Here is a 15,476-nt window from a genome sequence, read left to right on the forward strand (position 1 = left end):
CTTGGGACATTTCAATAGCGACCCTCATGGCGGTAAGGACCGAGTGAGATTGAAAAAATGTGGCACAAGGTCGAAAAAATGGACCCCTCGATATACCGTCCAGAGATAAACTATGTTATGCTAAGAATCGTGATCTAAGTCTTAGGTTCTAGAGTTTTTACATTTTTGAGAAAATTACGAAAAACCATCGACCACCCGTGAAGCCGAAAAATCACAGAAATGAGAAAAAATATTCGATAATGTCTTTCTCTTCAATGTGAATAACACCTTTTTTGATCAGCTCGCTTGGTAATTACACTGAGTCTTGTAATTGTAGCCCTAAACTATTTGGGTTCTTTTGGCAGGCATTAGTATTAGAAAAAAATAAAAATGTTATTCACCAACTTAGGTTGGTTGTGGTGTTACGTTTAAGTCTAAAAAGTAACCTGTTGAAATAAAGTACTACGCGTCTTTTTCGTAGAAGTAAAATAAAGGTCAACTTAAGTGGCCTTTGAAGAGGTCTGCAATATATCTTTACAAATCAAAGTTTGCACCACCTTACAGCATTATCCTTTTATTTTAATTCCTCCAATTCTATATATAGGCGGTCTGTAAGCGGCGCGTCCAGATCTCACATTCATATTTTCCGAGAGATAAAGGACCATCTGTTGGCACACAAATTTTAAAAGCGGGATTGCATCGCGTTGTAGCGTAAGAACTTGTCGAAATTGCATAATTTTTCCTTGCTTTACAAGGGGGACAATGGCCATCTGAGTATATTTTGAACTTTCCGATTTTTCGGAGAAAAGAAAGTGCGATAGAACTTTGTCGCTATAATTTTCCAAAAGGTTCCGTAAAGGGATCCTTTAGAAAAATAGAATGAATTACGCAATTTTGCAACTGCATGTCGACGGATTCACGATATTTATAGTCAGTGGCTCTCAGATGGTTTGAGAACCTTGAGTGGCTGCCGGTCCTATAACCAAAGCAAAAAAAACTCTTCTGTTTTTGAAAAAATATAGTATTATTCTAACTTTAAATTACTAAAACGCCAAACTTTCTCTTTTTCATAAATTTGCTTTACTTTTGTGCCCATTTCATACATTTTTTGCGATCCTCGAGATTGTATATGATCTCATATACAAAGTTTCAAGAAGCGACGGTAACATCGAAAGAATCATAAGACGCTTAAAAAAAAAGAAAAAAAAAACATCGATATCATCAATCTGTCCCACTAATTGAAAAACACAGTTGGATAGCGCCATACCATCACGAGACTGTCGCCAGGGTAGGCGTTAATCCACGGGCGTTAAACTGAACGTTTTCGCGAGACATGGTCACGCGATAATTAATCACGAAAAGACATGCAGCTGACTCTCACCTTATTACCATAAAGTTGTCAAAGTAAAAAAGAACAAAAAAACACGCACACGATTTATACACGATTTATATTTTTTTACAGATATCCTAACTCAGCTTGACATTTATGAATATTCATGCAGGTTGATAAACCATGCAGATACACTCTTCGCTTTGGATTCTACTCATTCTAATAAGGGAGTTTAATGGGCTCCATCTATAAAGTAATTGATTTCTATCAAGCTATATATCATTACATAAATGGAGGTTAATGATACAGCATTTAGTTAAAATTATGCAAATCAACACTGATATTTGACTTCAAAGTGATCCTGTAGATCCGATCCGAAAAAAAGACCATCCTAGAATCGTTGGCAATTGAAAAGAGTGGTCCTTGAAATTCATGCTGATGGAGTGTCCTAGCTATCAACAACGAATCGATCTCTCCATAAGGAAAAAGATACTTTTTGATAACATCACTGGTCCCTGAGAAGAAAAGCTGTTTCTTTTTTGTTTGTTTGTTTTTTAGTTGGTTTGAATAAAAAAAGAATACACTTGCTCGCAAAGGAAAGATTAAAAAAAAAGGAAAAACTTGACGACTGATCTCCCATCACGTTACATTGATTTAACAAATTATTTGTCTATCCTACTAATTTTGATTTAAACTGAGGCACCATAAAATTCTTATGGGCTGATTAATAGCCATCATTACATGACAACATTTCGACAGCCGACCATGAATGCTCCTTGAACAGAAGGAAAGTGAACAATGGTCTTAAAGGAGAAATGATTTGTTAAGGGGGAAAAACATTAAAGCAAAAGCAAACAAACAAAGAAACAGAAGAAAAAGTCCATCAAGATCCGATTTACTCTGTATGTCTTGTATAAAGTTCACAACTACCTTTACATTATATTAGATTTAGAAAAAGCAAGACATTCTTCGAGGAACGCGAACTGATAAATGTCATACAAATAGTGAAACAGATTTAAAGGCTTGATTGTAAGATAACAATGAGGAAAATACGTTCTCAAGTACTGAAATACCTATAATGCCCGCCTGGTTAGCAACCGGGTATAACAGAGTAACATATTTATGAGAAGGTTAGAAACAACCTGCTATGATATTGAAAGCTGCTCAAAGAAAAAACACAAACTAGATAATATAATATCTAAACTGCTTAAAATGCAGAAACTGCACAAAGTGGTGATGAAAAAAACTAAAACAAAAACAAAAAAGTACGTATGATGCACGATCCTCGCAGTAGATAATACCGCAGTTCAAAATATATGAACTTCATATATTTATTCTATCTCATTTATCACTTTCCCGGGTTTATTACGAACCAACTTAACGGCCTGCTCCCAGTTGGCTTGTTAGCTCAATTGGTAGAGCGCTGCACTAGTATCGCAGAGGTCAGTGGTTCGAGTCCCGTACAGGCCTGATTTTTTTCAGGTCTGATTTTTTTCAGGTCTGATTTTCGCTATTGCATAAATAGCGCTATCTACTGCGAGGATCGTGCATCATACGTATCTAATACCGCAGTTCAAAATATATGAACTTCATGTATTTAATCTATTTCAAAAACAAAAAAGGATGGGGAATTAGTGTTATGATACATCTAAGCTTCTTCAGGGAACAGAAAAAGAAAGCTTCTAATAATGTTTTAAATAGAGAACGACTTTAAAGGAAAAGAAGAAAAAAGAACAAGCTTTCCTGCCACTCTCTTTGCTTTGTCATTTAAAAATCCCTTTTCTCTCTATATGCTCATCTCCCATCAGATTATACTTAAATTATACGCATCACCCCTTGTGGGAAAACCCACAAGAGAGTCCCGTCCTGTCATTGCAATAAGCTCATCAGTGTCAAGCCGATTCACATCGCTCCCCGCAACAATAGTCAAACCAGGATGCTGATCTAGTGCATTGTCCATTAAGTGGGTTAAGTATCGTAAAAAATCCGCAGGTTGGTATGTAGGTTTAGGCGGGTGATAAATACCACACGTTGATAACAAATGCCCCGAGGGTAATTTAAAAATCACATACAGAAGCTCGTAAAGCTTTCATCTGTAAACATCGATGATGTTCAAGTTACTCCTCGCGTAGATTGCAATCCCTTCCCTACTTCTTTTATCCAGTCCGGACCAGTTTCTATCCCGTCTGAAAATAGAATAGCCAGGAATATTGACGATAGCATCCGGCATTTCTGGTTTTAAATGCGTCTCTGATACAATACAGACATCAATGTCTTTATTATTCAAATCGGCTTCCAGTGCCACTGCCGCTCGAACTCTGTTCTTAGTTTTGGCCAGACTACATACATTTGTAAATAAAAACTTTGGTACTGCAAATTCAGAAACAGTTCGCGAGATGGGGTTCTGCTTCCGTTTGGGAATTGGGACAAGGTTCTTCATATCCCTGGCCCTGATGGATGAGCTCCCATCTCCTCTTTGATCATTCTAAATTTGGAATGAAGACTTTTTGTGAAGGTCGTCCGTGATGACTTAATGATCTTGTAGTTTAAACCCTCTGGGGGATTTCATGAGGGATAAGAGCAGAGTATCCTGGGTCAAAGGGGGAAGTCGGTTTTTTGTGCAACGAATAAGCCTGATTCGTTACACCTGATTGGTCAATTTTGCCGAGATTTCTTGGCTGGCACCCCCAACTATCCTTTTCCTGTTGGATTGGGTCATTTTCGATTCGGTATATAAGTTAGGTCACTTTACGTATGATGCACGATCCTCGCAGTAGATAGCGCTATTTATGCAATAGCGAAAATCAGACCTGAAAAAAATCAGGCCTGTACGGGACTCGAACCACTGACCTCTGCGATACTAGTGCAGCGTTCTACCAATTGAGCTAACAAGCCAACTGGGAGCAGGCCGTTAAGTTGATTCTTAATAAACCCGTGAAAGTGATAAATGAGATGCAATGAATATAAGAAGTTCTTATATTTTGAACTGCGGTATTAGATACGTATGATGTATTAGATACGTGTTGTAGAGCGTTTTCAAGGCTCGATATCTCAAGCATTTTTAGGTTTAGCTTTTGTTTTATTAAGTCTCGCCTTTTCGCCCCTACGTGCTATTTTGATGAATCTATAGTTTTGATGATATATTTTTAGTGTGTGCTTGAACTTGGCTCAGCACTTACCGTGCTAGACATTTTAATCCCTTGTTATGGTTGAAGATAACTAGTTTGCTAGGTGGTCATGTTTGAGTTGGTAAAACTGACCTTGAGTTTTACCCACACTGAACATCCTGTTTTGGAAGTTCCCACGGTTAGCTAACCCAAACATGTCTGTGATTTTTGTATTTAATACTGGAGCACTCCTTGCTGAAAGTAGTAGAAATAAGTAGTAGAAATAAGTAGTAGGAATAAGTAGTAGAAATAAGCAGTGGAACAAGAGAGAGAATAAAGAAGAAAATTACAGAGTCTCAGTACCTCTTGTTAATTTGCCAAGCGAGTGGTAAAACCCCTCAACATACGTATGATCCTCGCAGTCTGATTTTCGCTATTGCATAAATAGCGCTATCTACTGCGAGGATCGTGCATCATACGTTTGGATTTGACATTTGGATTGACCGCAAGTGGGATACCAGGACAGAAATTGACTTCAATAATCGCACGAAAACACTGGAGGTGAAAAAAATCAAAAAATCCTTTTAGTATTTGTCAAGGTTTTTTTGTTAGAGATGCAAATATCAGCGCTTTAATTTTTTACTTTCACTTGTCGCATGGACAACGATGTTTTAAGATAAAATGTAGGCTTTCCTTAACACTCAAACACTCTTCTTGGCTCATTTTCTTTAATCTCTATCAGCTTCTTGAATTATTACATTTTAGAAAGTTCATTCCAATGAAGGTAAGTTACATGGGGTGTACCCTCTGCGTTAAGCTAAGACATGTATTTATGAAGAGCTTTCGATGCAAATATATTAACTAGGAAACCCGGGTGCTGAAAATTGAAAGCTAAGCCACTGATATTGTGCACCGAAAGACCCCAGAACAGAAGGAAGATAATTATGTTTTTCTTTTCCCAGGAAAAAGGGGTGAAAATAATCGTCGCCGGTATCGGCAGTGAATTAAAGAGAAAGGATGCTGATGCTAACTTGAGAAAGGTGGCAGGAAAAGATGGAGAAATACTCAACTATGCAGATTTCGCAGAACTCTCCCGCAAACTCAATGATATAATGAAGGAAGCCTGTGGTAAGTGGACGTTTTAAACGGTGCAATTCATTTTATCTGGTAGTATCACCCCACTAGTGTCGGGGAAGCACGGATTCGATTTTGTGTCCTTCCAAATTTTCCAGTTATAACGCTGTGTTATGACCACTTGAACCCCTTTGAAAAATCGCACGTCTTTCCTAAGAAATGCGCAACATGATAACGTCTTAAGCCGAAATTTTTAAAGATTTCTTCCTAACCATCTCCATGCCATTGAAAAAAGCAGTAATGCTTTTCTGGTAAGTTTCCACGATGTCAATAATCAGATGATACTCATTGCCTTGCCATGGTCAATTTGCAGTTTTTGACGGTCGTTACACAGACTGGTCGGAGTCTGAGTGCAGTGCAACATGTGGGGGAGGAACCTTGACTCGGACGAGAACCTGCACCAATCCTCCACCTTCAAACTGTGGAAAGGCTTGCATTGGGCCTGCTGTGCAGACTATTGCGTGCAACGAAGAATAATGCCCTCGTAAGTCAAAGCTTTGTTCAATAACAAAATATTTTGTTCCTCTGTGTTCTAATACCTTGTCAATTTTAAATTTAAAAATTAAGGCTTTTGATCTTGTGTATCTCTTGACACATGGCGTGGTGCTAGTGCTAATGTCCATATGTACTCAAATAATTCCCAGTTTTATCTTGTTCCCGTAGTGATGCTTATCGTAAAAGGAGAAAATAATCTTTTCATACTCTCCTTCATTAGAATTTCAAACAGATATAACATTTTCCAGGGAGGCTCAGTAAACCACTGTAAAAATTAAAAACAAATTTTAAACAAATTTGGAGACTTGGAGACTTTTACTTAATTCGTTTTTAATTAGGACCTCGTTAGAGAATATAATACCGCAACCGTAGAATTTTCACTGAAAGATATAGAAAATTGAGAGTAATTGCCTGGCGAAATCCAGTGCATATCCTAACTAAGTGGTTTTCTTTATTCGATACAGGATGCACAATAAGACCTGGTGTTTGTTTTAGACTCTTCAAATACTATTGGTGAAGCGTTGAAAGGTGCAAAGGAGCTCGTAAAGGATATGGTGAAAGGTCTAAAACTAGGACCAGATGATTCTCGAGTAGCCCTGGTTTTGTTCGCTGATAAAGTTCAGGTTAAGGCTCGATTTAGGCCTAGCTATGGCGTCAAAAGATTTCAAGATATCGTACAAAGCGTGAGTAGCATCGGTAGCCGAACAAGAATCGACAAGGCCTTGTTAAAAACAAAAGAGGTGTTTAAAGAGGGAAGATACGACACGTATAAGATTGCAGTGGTACTAACTGATGGTAAGCAATCCCTAGAGCACGACACTAAGAGCTTGCTAGCTACCTCTAAGTCCTTGCGAAGTTCAGGTGTCCGTATGATAGCCGTGGGAATAGGAGCTGAGGCGTCTAAAGGCAGACTAAGGCTAATGACTGATTCAACGCAAGATGTGAAGATGAAAGATGAAGCCCTGAAATATTTCCACGAGCAAATTGACATACTACACAAGAATCGCTGTGGTAAGTATTGCAATACCTGATTTTTGAGAAGTAAATAAGGTTAGTTTTGCTTTTACTAGATCCATAAGTAAAAAGTATGCAGTGCTGCTACTCTATTTACTCGCACAACATTTCAATATTGCTGACTCAGTTTGCCAGGTACTTGTTACGCATCAACCAAGAAAAATAGGCCAATAACGGCCGGTATTCTCTTTGATTCAGGTGTAAAGCATTGGAACGCGAAGTGGGAAATGGGGGGAAAACAGACCTTTCAGTTTTTTGTAACGCGTTCGCAACAAAACACAGAGCAGTTTTTAATTGACGGCCGTAAAACCATAGCAAAAATAATCAACAGCCGATCATAACAAACTTTGGAAAAGGCGCGCGACCAAGTCACGATTGGTTTCCGGTGGCCGCCTTATTGGTTTAGAGCATGGTGCAAGTTTTCTTTTAAATCAAAACCAAGGCAATCACGGATTACACTCCATATTCAATGGAAATTGACTCTTTATCTGTATTCGACGACAGACCTCAACATTTACCAAATTTCTTGCCGGCTACTTATCAATTATTATCCAAACACACTCCGTAGAGTACAAATAACGCCCGAGACGTGTACAAATGTCACGCGGTATTTGTGCCCCAGGCAACCAGTTAGACAGGTTTTCCCGCATCGCGCAAGCGACTTATTGGATTGAAGTTACAAAAAAAAAAGCGGACAATTTGAATTATTTTTCCTGACGACAAAAAGGCGGATTGGCTGGTGAATATTGATCCAAGTTTATCAGATAAATCGAACGAATAAAAACGGTTAGACGACAGGGAAATTTCGTCATTTATTGAAGAAAATAGAAACAGCAACACGACAAAGCGCCAATTCCCCTTCCACTTCGCATGCTTCTGTCACCCACTCACCATAAATAAATATCTACGAAATTCGCCCGCACTGAAATAATAATTTGGCGTGTCGTTTTGTTGCCATATCGCTGAGTACTTTTACTCGTTATTTGTAACTTGACTCGTCCTGCGGGCTCGTCAAAATACAGCACAACTCGTAAAAATACTCAGCGGTACTACACAACTAAACGTCTGATAAGATATATTTATTCAATGAATGCGAGTAGGAAATGAGATGGTAAATAAGTAACCTGATTATTTATAAGGATGGTGCTAAATACGCAGAGAGGTACCTTACTCACGAAAGTTGATATTTTTTTTGTTTTCTCTCGTACGCTAAGCTCCGTCATCCGGAAAGAATCCTAAGCAAGGTAATATCTTAAATATGGGTTTTTTACAAGTTATTTTGGATAGGAATCAGTTTGCTGATCTTTTCTAGAGATTTATGACCACGCAAGCACAGAACATGCTTTGAAGTATTTAGGGACCGGTAGGATCCTTCCTCATTGGCTTGTGAAAGGCAGTCAATTTTACATAGTCCCTCTTTGTATTTTGTTGGCAACGACTGATCCCTCCCTCTGTTTCGCCTGAAAATCATGCGAACATGTGATCCCTCCTAAAAACCTCCAATCCATCCCCTCCCTTCACGACGCGGGCGCTGAGTAATGACTGATCTAACTCATTTCATCTCCCTGAGCTTGGTATTCTTTCTCTTTGGAAATAGGATGTAGGTCATCTATCTAATACAATGAAAAAAACGTATGGTGTGCGATCCTCGCAGTAGATAGCGCTATTTATGCAATAGCGAAAATCAGACCTGAAAAAAATCAGACCTGTACGGGACTCGAACCACTGACCTCTGCGATACTAGTGCAGCGCTTTACCAATTGAGCTAACAAGCCAACTGGGAGCAGGCCGTTAAGTTGATTCGTAATAAACCCCTGAAAGTGATAAATGAGATGCAATGAATATATGAGGTTCATACATTTTTGAATATATTCAAAAATATATTTCGCTATTGCATAAATAGCTCTATCTACTGCGAGGATCGCACATCATACGTATCTAATACCGCAGTTCAAAAATATATGAACCTCATATATTCATTGCATCACAATGAAAAAAAATTGTTCCTTTTTTTTACAATGCTCACTTTTTCTCTTAAACACCAAAAGAGGTATGCGAAGATTATTCGAACAGATGTGGAGAACAAGCCGATAGATAAGAAGACCTCTGTAACACTGATAGTGCAGGAGAACTTTATGCTTTCACTTGTAACCTTTGCGATCTTAAGGTTAGTACAGGGGTTTTGTCTCGTGGAGTGGCTAGACTTCTCTGAGTCCCTCAGTTATCGTGACTTTGACTTACTTTTTCCCAGAAGAACCCTGTCGTCATTGGCTAAATTTGCTCGTTCCCAAATTCCTTGATGAACTCAGTATACATTAGACCTGACATGTCCAGCCGTTAAGACGTTTGGGGAAATATCTGTGACTTTTTTGGTTGCCTTTGCCTTCCATTGCAGGCCTTTCTGTTTCCTTTAATTTAAGGGGGAGAACAGTGGGTTTTACGCTCGCCTAGCTGCTCAGGCTAGAGATCTCAGTCAAACATGTCGATATCCTCATTACCACGCCAGCCTTTCAACTATCAGAAATTACTCTGAAATATTTTCCGAATAAAAGATATATGTTGTGTGAACTCTGTCGGAGAAAGAACCATCCAGAATGACTAGTTCATGTAAAGAGAAGTTTCCCACTATGTTTTTTGGCCTTTATTTTTTCTTTTTCGTATCGTTTCAGAGCCAAGTAAGACTGAAAGACACGATTGTCTAGTGACAGCGGCGAAAGTTCTGTTTAATTGAGTTTAATTATTGCCTTAACAACTTGTTAAAATAAAGGATATGACAACGGGTATCAGTTACATTCTAAGGAAAGTAAATCGAGGTTGTAAACATTGTTCAAGTTAAATTAAAAGTTGAACAATTGAGAAAATCTGACGACTTCTGTTGCCTCGCGGTACGAATTCTCCTTTAAATTTGCAGAAAATTGCGATCCCCTAGCAGTTTGCAATGTAGGCGTCTTGTTGAAAGTAGTTGAAACAGGTCAGGTCCAGTATCCTACCAATCCACTCTGACCAACATCATCGATTCAAGACATTGCAATGAATGGCAATTCATAGATTCTGTTGTTATTACACGCATATGGGATCCTGAAAGTTTGTCCAAACTAGCCAACAATAAATATAAAACAAATCGGTTCAGAGATACTTTCATTCCAGCAAGCGCAAGACATTTTAATTAACATTTATTACAATTGTATATGTAAATTAGTTCCCTTTTAGGTTTGATTTTATTGTATAGTTCTATTACATAATTTGTACACCTTTGCAATTCAGCTTCCAGCTGCTATTAAGGTATTCTTCTCAATAAACGTCTATCTTTAAACGTCTATCTATAGTTTACGCGAAGCCTTTTGAAAAATTTATTGCTATTATTATTATTTTACGAGAAAAAGATTTTTCTACTTTTCTCGTGTTAAAAGTAACATTAAACAGGATTCCCCTCAACTTAACGACAAACAAGTTCGTCATATTACAACAGTTTCCTTCATTGTCGTGCCAATACTTCAAAGTGCGGTTTGCAAAGAACAGTTACTTGCTTCGATCACCTTCATACTTGTTTACAGTTGCTGTTATTTCACACCATCTGCGCGATGGAAACGGGCGTGGCTTATGGTTTTGGCCTCTTGGGAGTACACCACCTCTAGTGAATTGGATCTACATGTGTTTTACTGTAGTCCTAACCTTTACGTCAACTAGACAAAAGCTGGTTGTTATTCCCGTAGCTAAACAAACTCCAGTTCTGCTGGATGCATGAAAAAATATTTAGGTAAAACAATTTATCCATATTTTCAATATATAAGGACACGCTAACCCGCATAACAGGGGCTTAATTCGCCGAGCGCGAAGCGGGAGACATCATGTCCGAAGTGCGAGACGAGGAGAATACAAAAATAACCTCATTTTCTCCTTTCTCGTCTCGCACCCCGCGCTCTCGTCTCGCTATGCCAGTTATTGCTCAATAACTGTCTTGAAATACTTTTAAGCCTCGAATGTGTTTTATGGATAAAAGTTCAAACCCACCCCCCACCCCTCCAAACCCTCCAGGATTAGCCGGCACCACCCCTAGTAAGTCACACTAAAATGATTGCAATGCTATCTAAAGGTGTGAACCATTAATTCCATAAAACCCTTGCCAAAATTGATAATAAAGAATTATGATCGTTTTTTGACAATTCAACTCTTTTACCAGTGTATTTTGGTTACCGAATTGCAAGCAAAACAACTTAAATTAAAGAAATCATACCTAGGATCATTTTTAACTCGGAGATGGCTGAAAGCTAGCCATTTCCAAGTTGTTGTTATGTCCCCAAGTTCACTATCCTACCATTTCTGTTACCGGGGAGCTTTGGTAAGTCTGCTGACTGGCCCATAGGGCTTTTGGATGTTCAGTTCCTGCATGAGACTCGACGAAAAACTGATAACTGTCTAAAAATCTAACAACCTGCTGAGAAATGACGCGTATTTAACTGACAACTGAGATCTGAAATCAGCAAATTTTACTCATGGCTGATAAATGGCCTGAAATTAAAACTGTGCGTGAGGTTTGTATTTGCATATGAGGCGCTCCGATAACTAAACCTTTCGAGTGTGACATGCGCGTCTTCTTGAATTTAAGCACTTTTAGGCCTCGCACATACAGTCCCTTAGCGCAACTCGAACGTCGAAAAATGAAAAATAAATTTTCTGGAATGATAAGATTCTCCAACCCTGCGCTTCGGTAACTGGTTTCTTAAATGCTGACTAATACCACGGCCAATTAATGCAAATTTGATTAGCTTACCACGCCAGCCACAAGACTATGCACACAACTTTCTTTTTTTGGTCTGCACCTCGTACAACAACAACAACAACAACAACAACAACAACAACAGCAACAAAATTGGGGCCGCGCGAAATAACATGCTTTTTGAGCGACCTGGTACGAGTTCGACCATTCTTAGCGTTCATTCTGACCCTGAAATTAGTAAATTCCCGTATTATCAAGCTGCATGCATTAAACTGCAGATTGGCGGACTTTCAGAGCTTCCTGAAGGTCTCACCACAAAAACCCAAACTGACCTGCATGGCGTAAGTAATTCTTGATTTTGTCACTCTTCTGTCATGAAATTATCAATCTGAAAGCTCCATGCAATTGAAGCAACATTTTAACCGTAACACTGCAACTTGCTATGCTACTAACTGTATATCACCTGCAGGTAGTAGAACATACTGAGACTGAAGCCCTCGAAAATTAGCAGGAGGAGCCTACAAAACTGGCCTGGCGAAATATATTCTCTCGAGAAATTTACCAGTCAAAGTCGTTATATCAGCGAAATCATGTGCTGTGGAACTGGTTACTTACAAATCGATTACCCACCTGGACCCTGCTAAGATTACAAATAGGTTGGCATCTATTACCGAACTTAACAAAGGACATTTTAGAAAATTGAGATGAGATACACTCTTTGTTTGAATACGATCACATCCCCCTTCTGAAACCTCAGTCCTTCTGGTCGCCTTAGTCAATTCATTAGCTGTATCTTTAGAAAAATTTTGGCAGAGTTAACTCTGCATTTGGAGTATCGTCCGCGTGGAAACCCGATTCATTCAATCTTACTCAAATTTTAAAGATTGGTCCATTTTCTGAAGCGACCAAACAGATAGCCACAGTCACATTTATTCTAATGTTGTCTCAAAGCACCATTTTCGAAAATTTTCGAACACATCATTGTACAAACCTGAGTTTCAAACATCTATCGACTTGTTAGCTTAGCAACATTCCGATTTCATGATTCAATGAGTAAGAAAGTTACTGAATGATGATGATCTTTTCACTTATGTTATAACTAAAGCAATAATCAGCAAATTATAAAAATTAAAAAAATTCCTCTCCAACGCTTTAGCTCAGTATTTTTTTCCTTTACTTTTCAAGGTCAGTATTAAAGCGATCCTCTAAGACTAGATTGTGTTAATCTTCACCTTTTCTGTCCAACCATCTTTAGCGTCCTGATGGAAATATTTTCCAGCTTGGCATTGACTCTTTTTAAAAGACTGTGAGATTTCCAGAGACACTTCGCTGCACATGCGGCTCTTTCTTGTACGCTAGCACTTTATACTTATTCCTCAAAGACTCTTGATTTAAGGCATTTTTGAATAAAGTCATAATTGTCAGGTTACAGCTCTAAATTAGTAACTATAGTGGATAAAAACGACAAAAAATCTTTTTTTTCCTTTGTTACAAATTTAAACACTTAGATGGAGTATTTGCTGGTCTCGCATCTACCGTTAAAAAAGAAAACTAACAACGAAACTGCTTTTTGCATGGCAACTGCATAGCGAAACGACGAGATAGTGATGAGGACTCATATAGCAAAATTTGAGCACTTAAAGGAAGTCGCGGTAATATCAAAAGAATCACATGATGCATCGAAAACTTATCGATATGATCAGTCTGTTCTATTAATTGAATAACGCAGCTTGATAGCGCCGTACCATCACGTGACAGACGCCAGGGTAGGCGTTAATCGAAGAGCGTTAAAACTGCAAGTTAAAACTGCTTTTTGCATGGCAACTGCATAGCAAAGCGACGAGATAGTGATGAGGACTCATATAGCAAAATTTGAGCACTTAAAGGAAGTCGCGGTAATATCAGAAGAATCACATGATGCATCGAAAACTTATCGATATGATCAGTCTGTTCTATTAACTGAATAACGCAGCTTGATAGCGCCGTACCATCACGAGACAGACGCCAGGGTAGGCGTTAATCGAAGAGCGTTAAAACTGAAAGTTAAAACTGCTTTTTGCATGGCAACTGCATAGCAAAGCGACGAGATAGTGATGTGGACTCATATAGCAAAATTTGAGCACTTAAAGGAAGTCGCGGTAATATCAGAAGAATCACATGATGCATCGAAAACTTATCAATATGATCAGTCTGTTCTATTAATTGAATAACGCAGCTTGATAGCGCCGTACCATCACGAGACAGACGCCAGGGTAGGCGTTAATCCAAGGGCGTTAAAACTGCAAGTTTTCTCGTGACATGGTCAAGCTATAAGTGATCACGTAGAGACGTGCAGCTGACTCTTACCTCATTACCATACAGTTATCAAAGTGAAACATAGAGAAGAAAACAAGAAGGCACACGACCGATTTATGGGTATATTTTTAACTGAATCTCCTGAGATTAAGACCAATTGTAAAGTGCAATGTTCACCATGTTCGCCATGCTTTTCAGATATCCTAATTCAGCTTAAAAGTTACTGATACACATGCAAGTTGATATACAATACAAGTGAACTCTTCGCTTTGGATTCTACACATTCTAATAAGGCGAGTTAGGGTGCAGTGAAGTTTTCGGTGGAAGAAAGAGCAGATTTACGCACGCCGTTGCAGAAATCAAACATACAGACTTACTACTCCAAAACACACATTTGCTTTCAATTACGATTTGACTTACGATTTGACTTTCAGTGGTAAACCTTCCAAGATTAATTGTCGTTGGAAATAAACAATACTTTCCGTAAGATCCTCTGAATGTTTTTTGAGCAAAGATTAATTTAACTCGTCAGTGTGTGTTTGCCATGCCATGGTTCACTAAAAAGCGTGCATGCGATTTTTGTTTTGTTTTGTTGTTTTTTTTGCTCTCCAGTCAAAAGATGTCAGATCGTGACAGATACTTATACAAACAGTTTCAAAGTTTCCTTGGAAGCCATTTAAGTTATCTTCCTTGAATGGTTGACAGTTGAAAAGAATAATCCTCGAAACCGGCGCTTGCTGAATGTCTTATTTACCAAAAACGAATAAATTTCTTATAGAGATAAATTGCATTTTAATAACAGCACTGGCCCTGAAGAAGAAAAGCTATTCTCGTGAAAAGTTGGCCTTTCAAAAGTAACCTTTGCCTTAAGAAGTGCCAGCATTTTTCTTTTTCTTTTGAGTTGGTCTGAGTGAAAGAGTGCGCTCGCTTGCGGGCTAGGCGGAAATAGCAAAAACATTTGACTGCTAATCTCTCATCACTTAATGTTGATTTAATGAAATATGTCCATCCTTCTTACTTTGATAGCAACTAAGGCGCTATAAAATATTTAAGAGAAAAAAGGTGTATTTGATTAAAAGCCATCATTACATGAAAACATTTTGACTAGCGACCAAGAATGCTCCAAGGACAGAAGGAAAGTGGACTATGATCTTAAAAAGAGAAAGACTTATTTAGAGAGAAAAGAGCAAAGCAAACAAACAAGGAAGCAGATAAAAAGAGTCAATCATAATCCGTTTCATTTTTTATGTCTTGTATAAACCTCACAACTACCTTTGCATTAGATTTAAAACAAACAGAACTTACCTATAAACGGAACGCGAGCTGCTAAATGTCATACAACTAGTAAAAACAGTTCGATGGGCTTGGATGCAAGAAAAAAAAAATGGATTTAGCACACGGAGAG

General features: G+C 38.4%; 1 pseudogene across 1 annotated transcript; it reads left to right on the plus strand.

The window, feature by feature from the left end:
* The first annotated feature begins 5,017 nt into the window (after positions 1-5,017).
* LOC148740855 (coadhesin-like) lies at positions 5,018-10,463 on the plus strand (annotated as a pseudogene). Its single transcript, XR_015991094.1, has 5 exons — positions 5,018-5,544; positions 5,864-6,034; positions 6,510-7,056; positions 8,274-8,303; positions 9,108-10,463. The product of XR_015991094.1 is annotated as a coadhesin-like (transcript).
* The last annotated feature ends 5,013 nt before the right edge of the window (positions 10,464-15,476 follow it).

The sequence above is a fragment of the Stylophora pistillata genome, chromosome 1 (genome assembly GCF_964205215.1).
Source record: "Stylophora pistillata chromosome 1, jaStyPist1.2, whole genome shotgun sequence".
Taxonomy (NCBI): Eukaryota; Metazoa; Cnidaria; class Anthozoa; order Scleractinia; family Pocilloporidae; genus Stylophora; species Stylophora pistillata.